The sequence below is a fragment of the Amblyomma mixtum genome, chromosome 5, assembly GCF_055824585.1.
Source record: "Amblyomma mixtum isolate Tamu chromosome 5, ASM5582458v1, whole genome shotgun sequence".
Classification (NCBI taxonomy): domain Eukaryota; kingdom Metazoa; phylum Arthropoda; class Arachnida; order Ixodida; family Ixodidae; genus Amblyomma; species Amblyomma mixtum.
In genome coordinates, this window is record NC_143016.1 from 179,099,402 (window position 1) to 179,115,320 (window position 15,919).

Here is a 15,919-nt window from a genome sequence, read left to right on the forward strand (position 1 = left end):
TTGAATTCTTGACTGCAGCAGGACCTCCGCTCTTTCCTTGCGTACGACGCTAGTAAACGTACCCAGCAGTTGCTTCTTCAAGGTCGCCCAGGCCGTAAGGGAAGATTCGTGATTTTAAAACCACAATCTGGCAGGGCCGTCCAATGCAAAATAAATGTTTCGGAGCTTAGTGCTGTTGTCCCAGGCGTTCAGTGCTGCCACACAGTCGTACTTGTCCAGCCAGTGTTCTACATCTTCGTGTGGTTCTCTACGAAAAGCCGGTGGATCACGGGGCTGGCGAAGCACGACGGGCGTTGGCTGTGCACCAGGTTCCATCGTGAGGGGCATAGCTGGATAGCAGGTCAGCACCTCCACCAGATGTCACGTAGTGGTGACTGGAGTCCGGAGAACAGGAAAACAGCGAGAATCGCTTCTAAATGAAACTATTTATTTGGGCAGACTTGCGCCCGCAAAGAACTGAATCACTCAGCGGCGGCGGCGTAGCAACAAGCGTGCTCAGCGGTCGTCGCCCGCTGCCCGCTGCTCTCGACCGTGCTCTTTTTAAAGCTGATAGCGAACTTTCGAGATAAAGCTTGGAAAGTTACTAGAACACTCTGGAACGACATAGAATCGGCTCCGCCTGGATGTGATAAATCAAAATAAACCTAGGCACGTCTTGCATCACTAAGTGATATAGCGGCATGTCGGCAGCTTTGAAGAGTGAACACTACAAACATTCGCGGCAATATAGTAAAATGGCTGCAGCTTCATCTCTGAGCTATTTTCTTTTGCCTTAAGCAAGCTTTCGAGTGTTTGCTTCAAGGAAAAGCCCGATGAAAAGAGAAAGTGCAGATATGTCCGAGGAGAACACTCGTGTTAGAGTTGCTTGTGTGGTAGTCCTTGTGTCCAGTGGAAGACCTGTATCATAGACATTCTTCAGCTTTCCAAAGATTTCTGGGAGACCTGCCAGAGGAATGCAGCGAGGAAGTGTTCGTGACAGTAACCATGTGTGCAGACCTGCATGCAATTCTACATAGTACTGAGTGCACTCTTTCCGTGTGTTCTGTCTCTAATCTGTGATAGCATAGCCAGCTCTTGCTCAGGGTGTGAGCCTCATTGTACCCTGCCTTATTTTATGAAGGCAGTGTGGTCACAGTTGGCACTTAATGAGAAAGACCTTTCTGCTTCTGAAGGGTGCCCTCACTCAGTGCTGTGAACGCCCTCTTATGCATTGCAGTCTGCATGCACCCTTGTTTGCAGCGTCACAGGCAGCATGAGCTGTCAACCTTTCAACTTCATCCTTTAGTCAAATCCTCTTCTGACCGACACTGGGAAAGCTCTAGAAACAGTTTGTTCCTGCGAGTTCTTTTTTAACCCTTTCGCTGTTGGGTGTTTCTGCCCGTGACGCACCGCCAGTGTCTGCTTGGTTCCAGGGAACGAGCATATCGGGGAATGAGCATAGCGATTTATTTTTGATTATGATTGGTGTACAAGTAATGTAGTCAATGGAATATGCACATTTCAGTGTTCTGCAGTTGTTAGTAAACATCATCATCATCATCAGGCTGACTATAAATAGATAAATGAGGATAACATGAAAAAAAAAAACACTGCTCAATACTTCTTGAGAGTGTGGTAGATATTGAAACATGGGTCCAGGCACAAGCCTTCGTCGCACTCAGCGCACATAACACGGGTGTCTTTCTTTTTCTTTGGCCCTCGAAGAGTGTTTGCACACACGTGACACCTTTGTTGGGTGCGGCTCCCTTTGACTTCGCTTGGAGGAACCATCTGCGGAAAATGTCGTGCTGTGAGCCTCGTCGGGTCATCGCCGTTCCGTTTTCCACCTCTCTTCCTAGCACTATGGAACTCTTGTATCAGTTGATACACGACATTCAAGTGAAATTCACTGAATGTTTTTCGTCCACCATTTTCCCGCCATAAGATGAAGGCATTTAGAAGGCACATGTCCATGATATGAAAAAAAAAAAAAAACTTCTTGTACCACATGAGGCTCTTCCTAATACTTTCTGCAAAACTCATCATTGTGTCTGTCTTGTCCACTAGTCCCATCTTCGCATTGTACTCGAGTACACATGCGGGCTTTCTCCTGTTTTCGCCTGTTACCCTGTCCACCTTCCCTGTGTATTCCAGACGTGCATCGTGCATGGACGTCAGGACATGCACATCTCTCTTGTCATGCCATTTGAGTGCAAGAAGCTTGTTGGTATAATATGACTCCAATTCCCCTTTCTTCATCTTTTTGGAAAAATTTGGAAGCCCCTTCCTGTTGGGCTGAATAGTTCCACATGCATTGGTTTTTTTGTCTTGAAGGCAGTTGAATAATGCTGGACTGCTGTACCAGTTGTCCAAAAATAGCGAATGTCCTTTTCCAATGTAGTCTTGAAGGAGCTCTAGAACGATAGAGCCGGAAAATTCCAATTCCTTGACCATGGTCATGTTTGTCGGGGCTCCAGTGTACACAACGAATTTCAGTATGTAGCCGGTTTTGACATCGCACAGAACAAAGAACTTGACACCAAAGCGGTGCCTCTTCGAAGGAATGTATTGCCGAAATGACAGCCGCCCTTTCCATGGTATCATAGACTCGTCTATGCACAGGTCTTGGTGCGGAATCAGTAGGCTACTCGGCTTGCTCTGAATTGCTTCCATAAATGGCTGCACGTTTCTCAGCTGATCTGTGATATCTGTGGAGTCGCTCAGATGGAGGAGCCGCAGGAGCAGAAAGCGGTTCAACAAAAAAAAACGGGAGCAAAAAATGGCGTGTGCAACTTAGGGCTTGTGCTCCAGTAGTCTTGCAAGGCATTCTTTCTTATCAGTCCCATCAGCAGAATGACCGGAAGGAAACAGTACATTTCTGCTACATCCGTCTCCACCCAAGCTCTCAGCCGCGACGTGCGTGCAACTCCTTGTGCGCTTGTCTTCACTCGCGTGAACCGATTCGTTTCACTCACGATGTGTGAAACAATTGGCTTATCAAAAAACAGTTTGAAATAGTCACCTTCTTGAGCATCCGGTTGAAGAGTTGCGCTTGCGGACGATCCGGAACGTGACGCGTCGAAAGGAAACATTGTCGATGAGAAATCGCCTTTCTTGCACATAGTTTCCGCTTGCCGCGCACGCTTCCGGGATGATGGTCCCGCCGTTTTAACATCAGAATCTGACGATGTGGAACTCGCCTCTTCCTCGGATGAGACGGTGTCCGAGTCCAAATCGGAGCTCGGCTCGTATTCAGAATTGGAAGAGCCACCGCTCCAATGCGCAGACGAAGGTCCTGCGCGGTCAGCCATATCCGAAAGTAACCGCGCGCAGTGAATGTGCGCTTTCAGTGGCTCGCAAAACGGAGAGAAATGGGACGCTCTGTAATAAAGGTGAGAGAGGGAGATGAAAAAAGGCTAAAACAAAGTTAGAGGGACTTTATGTTTGCTGCTGCTAGCCGCAAGCGAGGGTGCGACGAGAGAGCAAAAGCAGCGATCGAGTCATGTGTCGGTCTCTTTGACTCTCGGAGAGGCAACAGCGCATGCCCTTGAACTTGAAGCGGCGTAGCTCACACGGCGACAGAAGAAAAATAAAAACCTGCAAAACAGCGGCAGATGGCAGAACAACCCTTGAACCCATAACCACACACGCGCCCGTCATGATCCGGTGAACGTGGAGCGACCGCGCCACTCGGCAAAGAGAGAGGGGTGGGGTGGCAGTCGCTCCGTACTCTTCAATACACATACCGAAAATATGAACTTGTAGAAAGATTCAACAGATGGCACGGCTAGTCCAAGAGCACCAGCTTTGCGCCCAAGCACGAAATTTTGAACGCACAATAGAGAATGTACTGGTACGTCAGTGACACTGTGGGGGGGGGGGGGAGCGCAAAAACGTAAAGGTACGTCTGTGACAGCGAAAGGGCTAAAAATACTGTTGAGGCAGATCTAATTCTGCCTGTACAATACCTCTTCAAAATGTTTTGGGTCAAAAACCCATTTTATCATGTATATTTGTAAAACAAATATGTTGATGACCTCATGTGCTGTCTGTGTACTCATGCTGCTGAACTAGGCTGCTGTTGCTAACATTGCCACTCCATCTGAGTACAGCCTTGAGTCCTGGAACAAATGCTTCTTCGCCTTGGAGTGTATGATTTGCGCAACGTAGTTCTTTGTCTACTATGTCTAGTTGTCTCAGGGCCAGAGTCAGTCTCCTCACAGTCCATGACTGAGGTCAGGAGCAAAGTATTTGGTGTAATTTGCTGCAGTATTTGAATTAGTGCCCTAGTTGTGACGCAGTCGCATCTGGTTCTCTGCAGCAGGGCAAACACTGGAGTCCTTTCAAGTGATAGAAGATCAGAATACAATTTTTTCGCCTATGCGCCGAAAATCAGTCTGGCACGCAATCAAAATGAGTGTCTTCGTACTCCTTCCGCACAGTCATATAGGACCAGCGAATATTTCACTTAAGTGCATATCTGACTTGATTATAATGTTGCCCCCAGTAAGGAGCATGGGCTGCACCCGACTATAGTGCAATATCGGGACAATACGCGACACAGCAGGAGCAAGCTCCATCGCTACGCCATTTTGCAAAAATTCCTTAACATCAACAACCCCAATCGGGTCATATCAGATAATAAATAAGCTGGCAATAACATTCTTCAGGTGTGAAGCGAGCAGTGCGGGATATCAGTGATCATGAAGAACAGATACACATGATCTTCTGACTATACTGCAGAGGCAGACCTAATTGTGCTTGTAAAATACCTCTTCAGAATGTTTGTGGTCAACAACCCATTTTATCCTGTCTATTTGTAAAACAGATATGTTGAAGACCTCATGTGCTGTCTGCGTACTCGTGCTATTGAACTAGGGTGTTGTTTCCAACATTGCCACTCCATCTGGGTACAGCCTTGAGACCTAGAACAACTGCTTCGCCTTGGAGTGTGTGTGTGACAACGTAGTCCTTTATCTGCTAATTTTGCGCTGCATTTAAGGTTCAGTAGAACAGGTTTCATTTTGAACGGTCTTCTGAGGACAGCCTAGCTGTGGCGGGCATCTTGGCAGGCTGAGCTTGGCCTGAGCAGCCAAACGCGGTAGGGCAGTTGTCCTGCCAGCTCAGGCCTCTCAAATGCTCCAGCAGAGTTGATCATAAAGAACCTATTGCACACTGCAAGCATTAAACTGGGGTCAAGGGTAGAGTGAGTTTTATCTTTGGTTTTGCATGGATCTCCTATCTGCAAGGTTGAACTCTTGAGTAAGGCGGAGGGCACCTCATGGATGAATTGCTGGGCAGAATCAACGAATCGTACTGCAGTAAAAAGAAATGATCTGAGTTGAAGAGAAAATACAATTTTTTCAGGTCGCCTGTGGTAGCAATGCACGGCATGCACTCTTAAAATGGTCCCCTTTTAAAGAAAGAAATAACAAAATGTGGGTGTTACCTACCTGCGCGTTCAGTTGCGCCACCCATTTTAGAAATAAAGGGTGATGCTCTCCACGTTCAGTGTAGCACTCCTGACGGGCGGGACAAGTGGTGCACTGCGAACAAAGGAAAAACGTGGTGAATATATAGTTTCGTGTTGTTTTCATGGATGGTTCATTAGAATGAAGTAATCTAGATCTAATGTGGCCGCTGGCTACAAATTTGTGGCTACAAATTTTTAAAATTTGTATGCTTCTAATTTACAGGTTTTCTATAACCTTTAGATATCGTACCTCTGTAGTATAGGTCACACAAGCACTTTTAACACAAAGGTTAGCTTGCAGCCTCTAAAAGTGTACCCTTTATTGAAGGCATACATTTTAGAGTCTTGTATCCGTCTACCTATAGGTATGTGAAAACCTCTTAAACTTGAAGTTTACACAGTATTCCTGTAAACCTTTAAATTTAACCTTTAAGATAAATACAGCACACCACTGCTGCATGGAATACAAACCCACAACCTTCACCTGCATGTTTAAAGAGCTCTCACATTCAACTGAAAGCATCGTATAGGACATGCAGAGGTTGTGGGTTTTGTACCCCATCTGTGGCGAACTGTATATTTCACTGCATCCAATAAATATGATTAATACCCATAAATCAAAGAAAGAGTTAAGTTAGCCATGCCTTTTTTGGCTACAGTGGTCAGTTACTTTCCTCACCCATAGACATGTAATGTTCTGATGTACAGCCCCCATCAAAAGTATACAGCCCAAGGGGTCTGCTTCTAAGCTGTTTAGCGGGGCTCCCCAGCACGTCTGTCAGTCCAAAACTTGAGGCGACAGAGGACATGAAGCCATTCCTCTTTTGAGAGATGGCGGTCGCCGAGGATGTATAACGAGACATGCTGCATGCTTCACAAGCAAACCCCTTGGGCTGTATACTTTTGACGGGGGCTGTATATGATATATCCTGTGGGCTGCAGATGGAATAGTGAACTTATTCAGCAGACGCAAATGCAGGACACATGCAATTGCATAGGTTCTCAAACCTTTGCGCAGATACAAAACAAACTGAAATATGAAATAAGCACTTTATTCAAATCATAAAATATACACTCATTATATTAAACTCCCGGCAACTGAGAAGTTTTCTGCTATAAAAAAAAAATCACATGGCTACTTCTAAACCTTCTCTGCTTGAGCAATCTTTGCTGATAGTCTGGATTACAAAACATTCTTTTTCTTTAAGGGTGCCAAAAAACACTTCAAACGGTTTGAGATCATACCACGTGGGATTTGATCTTCAGGCTGCAGGATTTTCTGAACCAGAATCAGAGTTTGTGAAAATGCTTGCGGGTAGGTGAGGTTTTTCAAGTAGTACACCAGCAAGCATATGATGACGGCCCGCTCAATGTTCTTCTTTTTCAAATGGATGACTTCTGCTTCGGTTCCTCCATATATCCAAGACTGGTTCTCGTGTGCGTATATATGAGGTGCTGTAAATTGTACAGCTGTACGCAGCACAGTCTGTAATTAGAATTGCCGAAGACCGATGAGAATCGAATTACTAAATCCATATGTTTCCCATGCACTATGCTTATGCTCCCCTTACTCCTTAACGACACAGGGATATCTTTTTTTTTTTACTGAGAAAAAATAAGCCATTTGCTGTTTTTCTTTTCTTGCAGTAGCCATTGTTCATGCTTTGCATACTTTTAAGAGAACTTGCAGTGTTCATGCTAGCAGGGTTCAGAGCGAAAATTCAAGAGTTTTCAACAAATTTCATAGAATTACCTGAATTCCATGTTAACTTTTACGCTGCATTTCATACATGGCCACTAATTAACATGTCTATTGGTTGTTGTTATTGAATACAGTTATGCAAACACAAGACAGAAATTTTGCTAACTTACCTCGGTAATTAAAGAGTGATCCACTGAACCTTGTGAGTGACGTCAAATGTCCGCCAGTGAGGTTTCATGGCCGTGTTTCTCTGAGAAAACTCGCACAGCTTTCTTCAGCCTCAGTTCCAAATCATCCACTGTGCTATCAAAACGCAGTCGTACCTCAGCACAAAGCTGTATAGAACCAAGAAAATAAAAAAGTGGTTTATTACACTTGAATGCATAGCTGCTTAAGAAATGCTTTTGGAGTAAAAGTCATGTGGCTAAACCTCGGTTTTCTTTTTAAACCCTGACAGTGTTTGGCTAGATAAAATTTAATTATGATGTTGCTGCCTTCAATACAAAATAATATCAGTTTTCCTTTTCTGGGTTTTTAAATTTGCTCTGCGCCATTCCGGACAAGCAGTTGATTTACCAAGGAATATTACAATTTAGGTTGATATACAATAATTTTATACTTAGGATATCTTCTACCAAGAGATAACTTGGCAACGGGTCAACATAGTTCTGGTAGCGGTCTTGGAAGGTGACTTTCAGGAGGCACGTGACCCTCTCAATGTTGTATGTCACTTGAGGCCAGTAACTAGAACATAAAAAGACAGACATATATTAAAATCCCCTCCGAAATCAAACTACCGTATTTTCTGGTGTATAAGACGCACGCCTGCATAAGACGCACCCGCTAAATATGCAGGCCGTCATTAAAAAAGTTGATGCATAAGACGCACCCCAATTTACTCAGTTAGGCTCGTGAGGCTTAATTAAACACGCTTGCGGCGCGACCATCACTAAATGCACCGTACCTGTGAGAAGTTGTTAAGCAACGCTAAGTGATCGAAAAAGGCAACACTCACGCCATACCCGCCCACGTTTTACCAAAAAAGAAAGAAAAACAAAAAAACTCCTTATGTTCAGAACAACATTTTATTTTTACTTAAAACCTTCGAAGTCTTCATCTTCGGATGCGCTATCAAAAAGTTGCCCATTTCTGAAGGCAACGCGACTAAAACATTTTCTTCACACTACGTACACAGAGCAAACAAGGTTGAAAAGGGTGACTAAAAAAGAACGCGGCCTTGTCTCGGCTATTCTTGACAATGGCGAGAAGCGCGATTGTCGCCATCTTTTGGCATTTCACATTACTTTCTCTTGGGGCCTTCGAAACGGCCCCGTGTTTGTGATCCCGGAAGTCGTCATCCCCGCGGTGTCATGATAAAGTCCAACTAAAAAAAGTTGTGCACGGTGGTTCCCCGTATTGAAGTAGTAACCGTGTTACAACCGTGTATTTGGTAGTGATCATTTTTCGATGCCCTCTTTAAAGCTTTTACCATAAGTCACTTTTAAATTTTTGTCTTATATTTTTACTAGGTTGCATGAATTAACTTTTTAGGCCCTTTACACCGCCGTTCGTTTATACTTTTGAATAACATGTAAATAAAGCAGTTTTCATACCCTGAGCTTGGCGCATGATAGCCTCAGTCGCTTATGCGCCATAAAACTCAACTCAACTCAACTCATTTTTCAATGAAAAAAGCTTGAACATGAACCTGAGTAATTTCTGAAGTCGCAAAAAAAACGAAAGACGCACCCTTGTATAAGACGCACCAGCAAGATTTTGGTAAAAAAGCCACGTCTTATATACCTAAAAATACGGTACATAAAATATAAAGAACATCGAATTGTCAGGATTTGTCACACATGAAATTCAAAATTCCCAAAGGGCTGCACTCCTCCACACAAAGAGGAATTCTTTTTTTTCTGTCGGTGCCGCTGCATCTTTCTCAGAAGGGACAGTCTACACGCATGGACACACTCTGCATAAAACAACAAAAAATGAGCATGCAAAAAATTAACAAAAGAGAGCAACCCGTTTCAGGATGTAGTCACTCAAACGCAAGGAAATGGAGCTCAATACAGTGCACTATGTGCATAACAATTTGGTCAGGAGCCAGTTTCTTCCCTATAATACATTGCATTATCTATATTTTAGTTTCAGCAAAGATCCTTTCGCCATTAACTTGAACCGAAACTTTCGTCTGCTGTTTCTCCCTACCTTATATCACATTTTCTAGTCTGATCACTCCACCGATTTTTCTTTTTTTCTTACTTTCGAGTCCAGGACACTGCGTTCTTCTATGGACACTTGAATATTTTCCCTCAGCATCATGCACGTTCACATCTTTAAAAATATAAATAAATATGTCATGGCATGCTTACATGAATAGCAGTTTGTGTGTACTCAGTCCTGGTGCCTGGCTTAGGAGGCTCCCATTTGCAATTTGGATATTTGTTCACGAGGGCATCCCCAAGGGCTTTGTACTTCCACTGTCTTTCAGCTTTATTTCCGCTGTCTATGTGGCCAGTTCCACTTCAAAAAGTAAACATAAAGTAAGATCCTAAGAAGTAACTTAGCACTATATTATTCAATTCGTTAAAATATAAAAATAGCTCACTCAAGAAACAATGAGACTTCAGCACAAAGCTGGCGGCACTGGCTCTTATACATCATTTCAGGAAGAGCCTTCCCTTGAAGCACAGGCTGTATGTACTCAGAGAATGTTGGCAAGTTTTCTTCAAGCCAGTCACTGAACACCTACATAATAAAGAAAACTGAATCTCCGCCAAATGCTGAATACTTTATTAGCCTCATACAAACATGTCACCATAAGCATAAACCAACGAAAACAAATTTCAACAAACTCCATGTCTTGCTCAACTCCAACGAGCACAGTTGAACTGACCAAAGTGTTTCACTTCTCTACAGGCAAGCCTCCTCCTATTTTTTGCATAAGCATACACATGCACTTTGTGAAAAAAAAATCACAAAACCAAGTTTCAAGCTGCTTGACAATATCACCTATGCAAATGGCATTTCATGTATGCATTTTGATATCACATAATGTAGGTCATTTCTTCTATATGAGAATAGTGGCCATGGATAGAACAGAGAATCAGCCTTAATAAGCATTGTATGCGCTGTCTTTGAAAGAACAAATGCGTTCACTCGCTTTGAGTAGTTTATCTTCACTAGAATATGTATATTGAAGAAGATATCCTGTGCGTGTGTGTGTGACAACGTAGTGCTTTATCTACTAATTTTGAACTGCATTTAAGGTTCAGTAGAACAGGTTTCATTTTGAACGGTCTTCTGAGGACAGCCCAACCATCGCAGGCATCTTGGCAGGCTGAGCTTGGCATGAGCAGCCAAACGCGGTAGGGCAGTTGTCCTGCCAGCTCAGGCCTCTCAAATGCTCCAGCAGAGTTGATCATGAAGAACCTAATGCACACTTCAAGCATTAAACTGGGGTCAAGGGTTGAGTGAGTTTTATCTTTGGTTTTGCATGGATCTCCTATCTGTAAGGTTGAACTCTGAGTAAGGCGGAGGGCACCTCATGGATGAATTGCTGGACAGAATCGACAAATCGTACTGCAGTAAAAAGAAAAGAATCATTGCTCGGAGTTGAAGACAAAATGTATGCTTCAGGGCATATGAGTTAGCAGTGCACGGCATACCGTGGCCAGGAATGGTGCCCCTAAGCTGCACTGAAAGGCTCTATTAGCAACCCTACACAGTCATTGCAGTGGTGAGTTTTCTAATCTTTTCTTAGAGTGCAGCTCTTAGGCGCCCATTCCCAAGGCTGGGTGTTGAGCGTGCAGCGGAGGAGGAAAGATGGCTATAGCAGAGAGAGCAAGGGGGGAAGCGGAGTCATGACTGGTGACAGCTGCACTCGGTGCGAGCTCCATAGGAGCCAACCGACACCTTGAGGCACCATCTGCCATAGCGTACCTGTAACTCTACACTTCTTTCTCACCACGCCAGATGGCACTGGTGGCATCGAGGAGAGGAGTAAACAGACAAGCAAGTCAACTTCTGCGCTCGGTGACGTCGCTTGCGTTAGAAAAAGCGCTGGGCTGCCCAAGCAGGCACAGTGGTGGTGATGTCAAGCCACCTGAGGTTCAAATTTATCTCAACAGCTGCACTCAAAAACTTCATGCGTCACACTGCCCTCTTCCCGTGAAAACAAAACTAACTTTTCTGTGAACTAGATGTGCTTATCCACCGCAGTGCGACACACGCTGTAAGCCACAGTCAGAGGGGAAACACTTAACGTATGCTTTCCCCGTGCTGCTGACGGCAGAGCCTAGTCCTCGAATAAAACTGAGCTGGAGAGGCTTTCGGTCTCGGCACCAACTGGTGAAAACTCCTCTCCCGCATTCTTGTTGCTAGGTGGAGCAGAAGCTGGAGTCCTCGCTGGGCGTTTCCTGCTTGTAGGCAGCTTATTTGACAGGTAATGTGGAAGATTAGGAATTTGTGTGGGCACAGCTCCCGGGTGCAAGAGATGCCTATCCTTATGAATCTGGACAATTTTACTGTTCACGGTGTGCTGAAAGTGGCGGGATATATACCTCTCATTGAAGTGCAGCTCGCACACGGCTAAGTTTTCTTAGTTTCTTGTCAGTACGTGGAATAGCTCGCTGCCATCTCGCCAACCCAGCCTGATCCTTCGGAACCCCAAACAACGACAGTTTCTTTGTGCAAGACTTGTAGCCTTTGTGCAAGACTTGTAGCCTGTAGTGCATCCTGGCACGAAACAATGACTCTGTTTACGAGGCATGAGTACGCATACAGACTTCCCTGTTGCTGCAACACAAAAAGAAATGAGCGTGACTTCCGAGTGGTCAGCAGCGGACGGCGTGCAGCAGAGCCGGCGTGACTTGGATCCGCCGATGTGCAAGCAGCAGCGTGCGCCCCCTCATGGGCTTCAGTGCACCTCGTAGGCGCTTCATGCCGCTCATTACACTTTGCAATTCTAGCCACTGTAATGCGGGTGCCAGCTGTGCCCCGCATGGTGCCATTGCAGCGGAAAGTTGTTGCGAAATGACTTGAAGGTGCCAATTTTTGTCCGAAATATCGAACTGTTCATGTGCAATTTGTCCGAATTATTAGTAGTTGCTATATACAGTCTTCCATGGGAAAGCCGACGGTGCCTGGTGGATGTCTTAAATATGCAGCAAGTCCGAATTTTTGGGGTCCAAAAATTCCGTTGGCGAATGTATTACTATGTGAGTATAGGCAAACAAATATTTATAGACAAGGTTCTAAACAGCCCACACGCATATGCACGGAGACAAGAAATATCGTTCCAGAATGTACATTAGATTTTGAACAACTTTTCAAACTTGGAAAGGGTTAATTTCGTAATATCGTTGCCTAACCTACTGTAGTTATTTAGAAGCTTTGATAAATTATTTTGGAGAATTTGTCTACTGTTGTTGGTACAGCATTTTGGGATTTTGCTGTGTTTGGTACACGGTGGATTAGGCTGTTCCTGAACGAAACACTCCAACTATTTTTTCGGGCGTGGTTTACGTTTCAGCAGATGGTAAGGATTCTCAACCACAGCAGCTGACGTGGCGTGCAGGGCTCTTCAAACATGCTTGTACATGAAAGAATCGCTAATAAATTGTCCCATATATGCCTTTCTACTACACTCTTAAAATTGCCCTCTTTATTAAAGGCATACATTTTTAAAATTTGTATGATTCTAATTTGTAGGTTTTCTATAACCTAGATATAATACCTCTATAGTATAGGTCACGGTTGCTTTCTACACTCTAATCCCGGCAACCCTTAATATAGGTGCACACTTTCACAAATTTGTGCACCGATAATTTTCAGAGTTACAGCGTACCGCATACGTTTTAGCAGTTACACTGTACCTTTGAATTTAGTGTCGGCCATGAACTGGATGCAGGTTACGCTGTAACCCTCAGCGTTGCTCTCATTTTTGAGAAATTTAAAGGTTAAGCGATAACCCTCAATCTTACCGTCAGCTGTGAATATTTTGCAAGTTACGTCGCAACCTTCATCCTATCTTAGCACTTCACAGGTTACATGTTAACTCTCATTTTCTTCTTTAAGTTTATGCATTCATGCACACTGACGCCCTTGTGTTTCACCTCCGAAACGCGGCTCGGTTCGAACATAAGACCTCTGGCTCAGTAGCTGAGATCCCATGGAGGTTCGAACCACTATGGCGGGTTAATGTTTCAGCAAATAAGTCTTCGACCCGTCCAAGTTGAAGATAACTGTACTGCGCAGGAGTAAAATGCGCGCTTCAATGTTAAGCCGCTGTTGTGCACATGTAAAAAGGAACAAATGGTATGAGGCACAATTTGTTTTATTGAACCTCACTGCTTGAAAATAATATACATAATGAGAACGGGCCAGACTTTGGCTCTGCAAAGATTACTAACAAACCTTCGCGGCAAGCTCCACAGCTTTACAATATCTTATTCAAAACAGTCAGGAACTTCCTCAGGCATGCTGAAACAAGGCCCCTAGGAATAATTTCCCCCGGCAGCACTATTTTTTGCACCAGAAAAAGAATTGTGAAAACGCAGAGGGATACTCCAAGTTCGTGACATAATAGATGAGAAGACAAATAATTAATGCACGCTGCAGGCTGCCTGAGGACACTCTGATGACTTCGTTTAGGCTGCCAGCAAAAACAAACGTTCCGTCCGTGCAAGTGTAGATGTGAGGCGCCGTCACTTGTACTTTGCCTGCCGGCAGTGCCGCCTACAAAAAAAAAAGGAAGAGGTGCTTAACACAGAAGTGAGTTACCGGCTCCCATACGAAGCAGTTTAATAGTGCTCTAAGAGTCATGGTTGCGACATACAGGCGAGAAAGATTTATCGTACACTCGTTTCACTGCTTTATCTCTCCTGTTATGCAGATTTTTAAAGGAGATTGGAAGCACAAGATGCACATCAATTACACAATTCATTTTTAAATCTCATTCAGCAATCTAACTTTAGCAAGGCTGCTGACGCACCCTCACGCCTTGAGGCAATGGAAATCACGGCGGCGACTTCGAACCAGCGAATAGACACGGGAAACACGCATTGTACGCCGGCCGGCATGATGGATGGAAAGCGCTGGACCAAGTAATGCATAGTAACAGTGCCTCGCTCCACGTGTTTGCCCGACATTACACTGCCTACGGGATCGGCCTATTCACCAATTACTGGGAAGATAAAAAAGGGTAGGCTCAGAAGTTCGCGCCTTCACCGTACCCTTTTCTCTCCCTCTTTCATATCCCTCTCCCATATCTAAACATGGCAGTGGCCGACTGCCTATATATAGTCATGGTCATAGGTGCGTGCTCTTTCATCTTTCTTCAATCTCACGAAAACAAATGCCTTTCAGCCATCGATACCCTCCCATTGCCTTGAGATGGCGACGGCCACTATCACTTTATAATAATGCACTTGAAGCTAGCGGGCTCTTCGTCATAATCCGTATTTTCGGAGCCCCCGCGCTAACGCGGCCTGCCGCGCTAACAGCAGCCCACGTCTAGACGATTATAAAGCGTCCAGTGCTCGGGCTTGCGGGTGCAAAGAGCTCGGTGCTGTGCTCTCCTTCTTGCAGCCCGGAGGTTGAGGAGTTTAATGTCCGGGGCCGGGGTGCCGGTTGGAGCGGTGCAGCGTGTTGTCGCACTGCGCGCACAATCGGCCACGTGGGAGAAGTAGTCCGTGCTGGGAGGAGCCGCAGTGGAGCACAGATCGCGGAACCGCGACCACTTCACCACACTATAGCACCACTTGCCCGCACGGTCAAATAGGACGGGGTGAGGGTGATCGGGTAATGGTCCGAGCCCTGCGTGTCCGCGTCACACTCCCACTCGTACGCACAGCTGCTTGTGACGAGCGAGAGGTCAATCGCGCTGTGGCGACCCACTCGTTGCACATGCGTGGGGCAGCCTGTGTTGATCACGTGCAGGCGTGCCGCCTGCGACGACGCGAGTAACATGCGGCCACGTCGGGATGTTCCACTGCACCCCCAGTGAGTGTTCTGAACATTGAAGTCCCCACAGATCACTGCGTCCCTGCCCAGACAGTCGGTCAGTTTGCACATGAAGTCCGCGTCCCACGGGATGTTTGGGCGGACGTAAACGCTCGCCACGGCCGTGTCTGTGTTCCGGACGCGAACAATCACCGCGCAGCATTCGACTGCCTCGCTCACCAGGTCGTCGACCGTAACCACAACGTGCGGTAGCGTGTTGCACACATAGATGGCCGTGCGTGGGCAGTCCACGCGATGTGACGCAATGCTGCACGGTACTGCGTCGCACGATGCCACGTTGCAGGTTGACGGCCCACTGTAGCCAATGTAACCCGGTAGTTTTACCTCCTCCGCGCGCACGTATGTTTCCTGCAATGCGAAAACATCGCAGTCGATGCGCGGGAGGAGTTGGACGAGCTCAGTGTGACGGCGGCGCAATGAGCAGCAGTTCCAGGCACTTGCCTCTTCAATGTATCGAACAATACAGCACCATTCTTGAACATGATAAGAGAGCGGCCGAATTCAGAAATTAATTCCGCGACTGGACTTGATCAACATAAGATCAAGAATCGTATGTAATGAACATGCCCGGGAGGGTCATTTCGTTTCCTTCGGCGCGTCAGCCGTTCACGTGAGCCACGGCAAAGCTAAGTCGCATTTCTGAATACGGTAGCAAATGCACCCATGCACTAGCGAGCATACATTTACCCAGGGAGCAGATATTCCCACTATATGCACCAGATGAGGTCCCTGGG

The 15,919-nt window shown here is 45.6% G+C and overlaps 2 pseudogenes across 1 annotated transcript in view; one reads left to right on the top strand and one right to left on the bottom strand.

Annotated features, from left to right (window-relative positions):
- Positions 1 to 15,919, top strand: part of LOC149344925 (uncharacterized) — a 141,015-nt pseudogene that overhangs the window by 66,573 nt on the left and 58,523 nt on the right. The window lies entirely within an intron of this gene.
- LOC149344927 (U2 spliceosomal RNA) lies at positions 4,490 to 4,729 on the bottom strand (annotated as a pseudogene).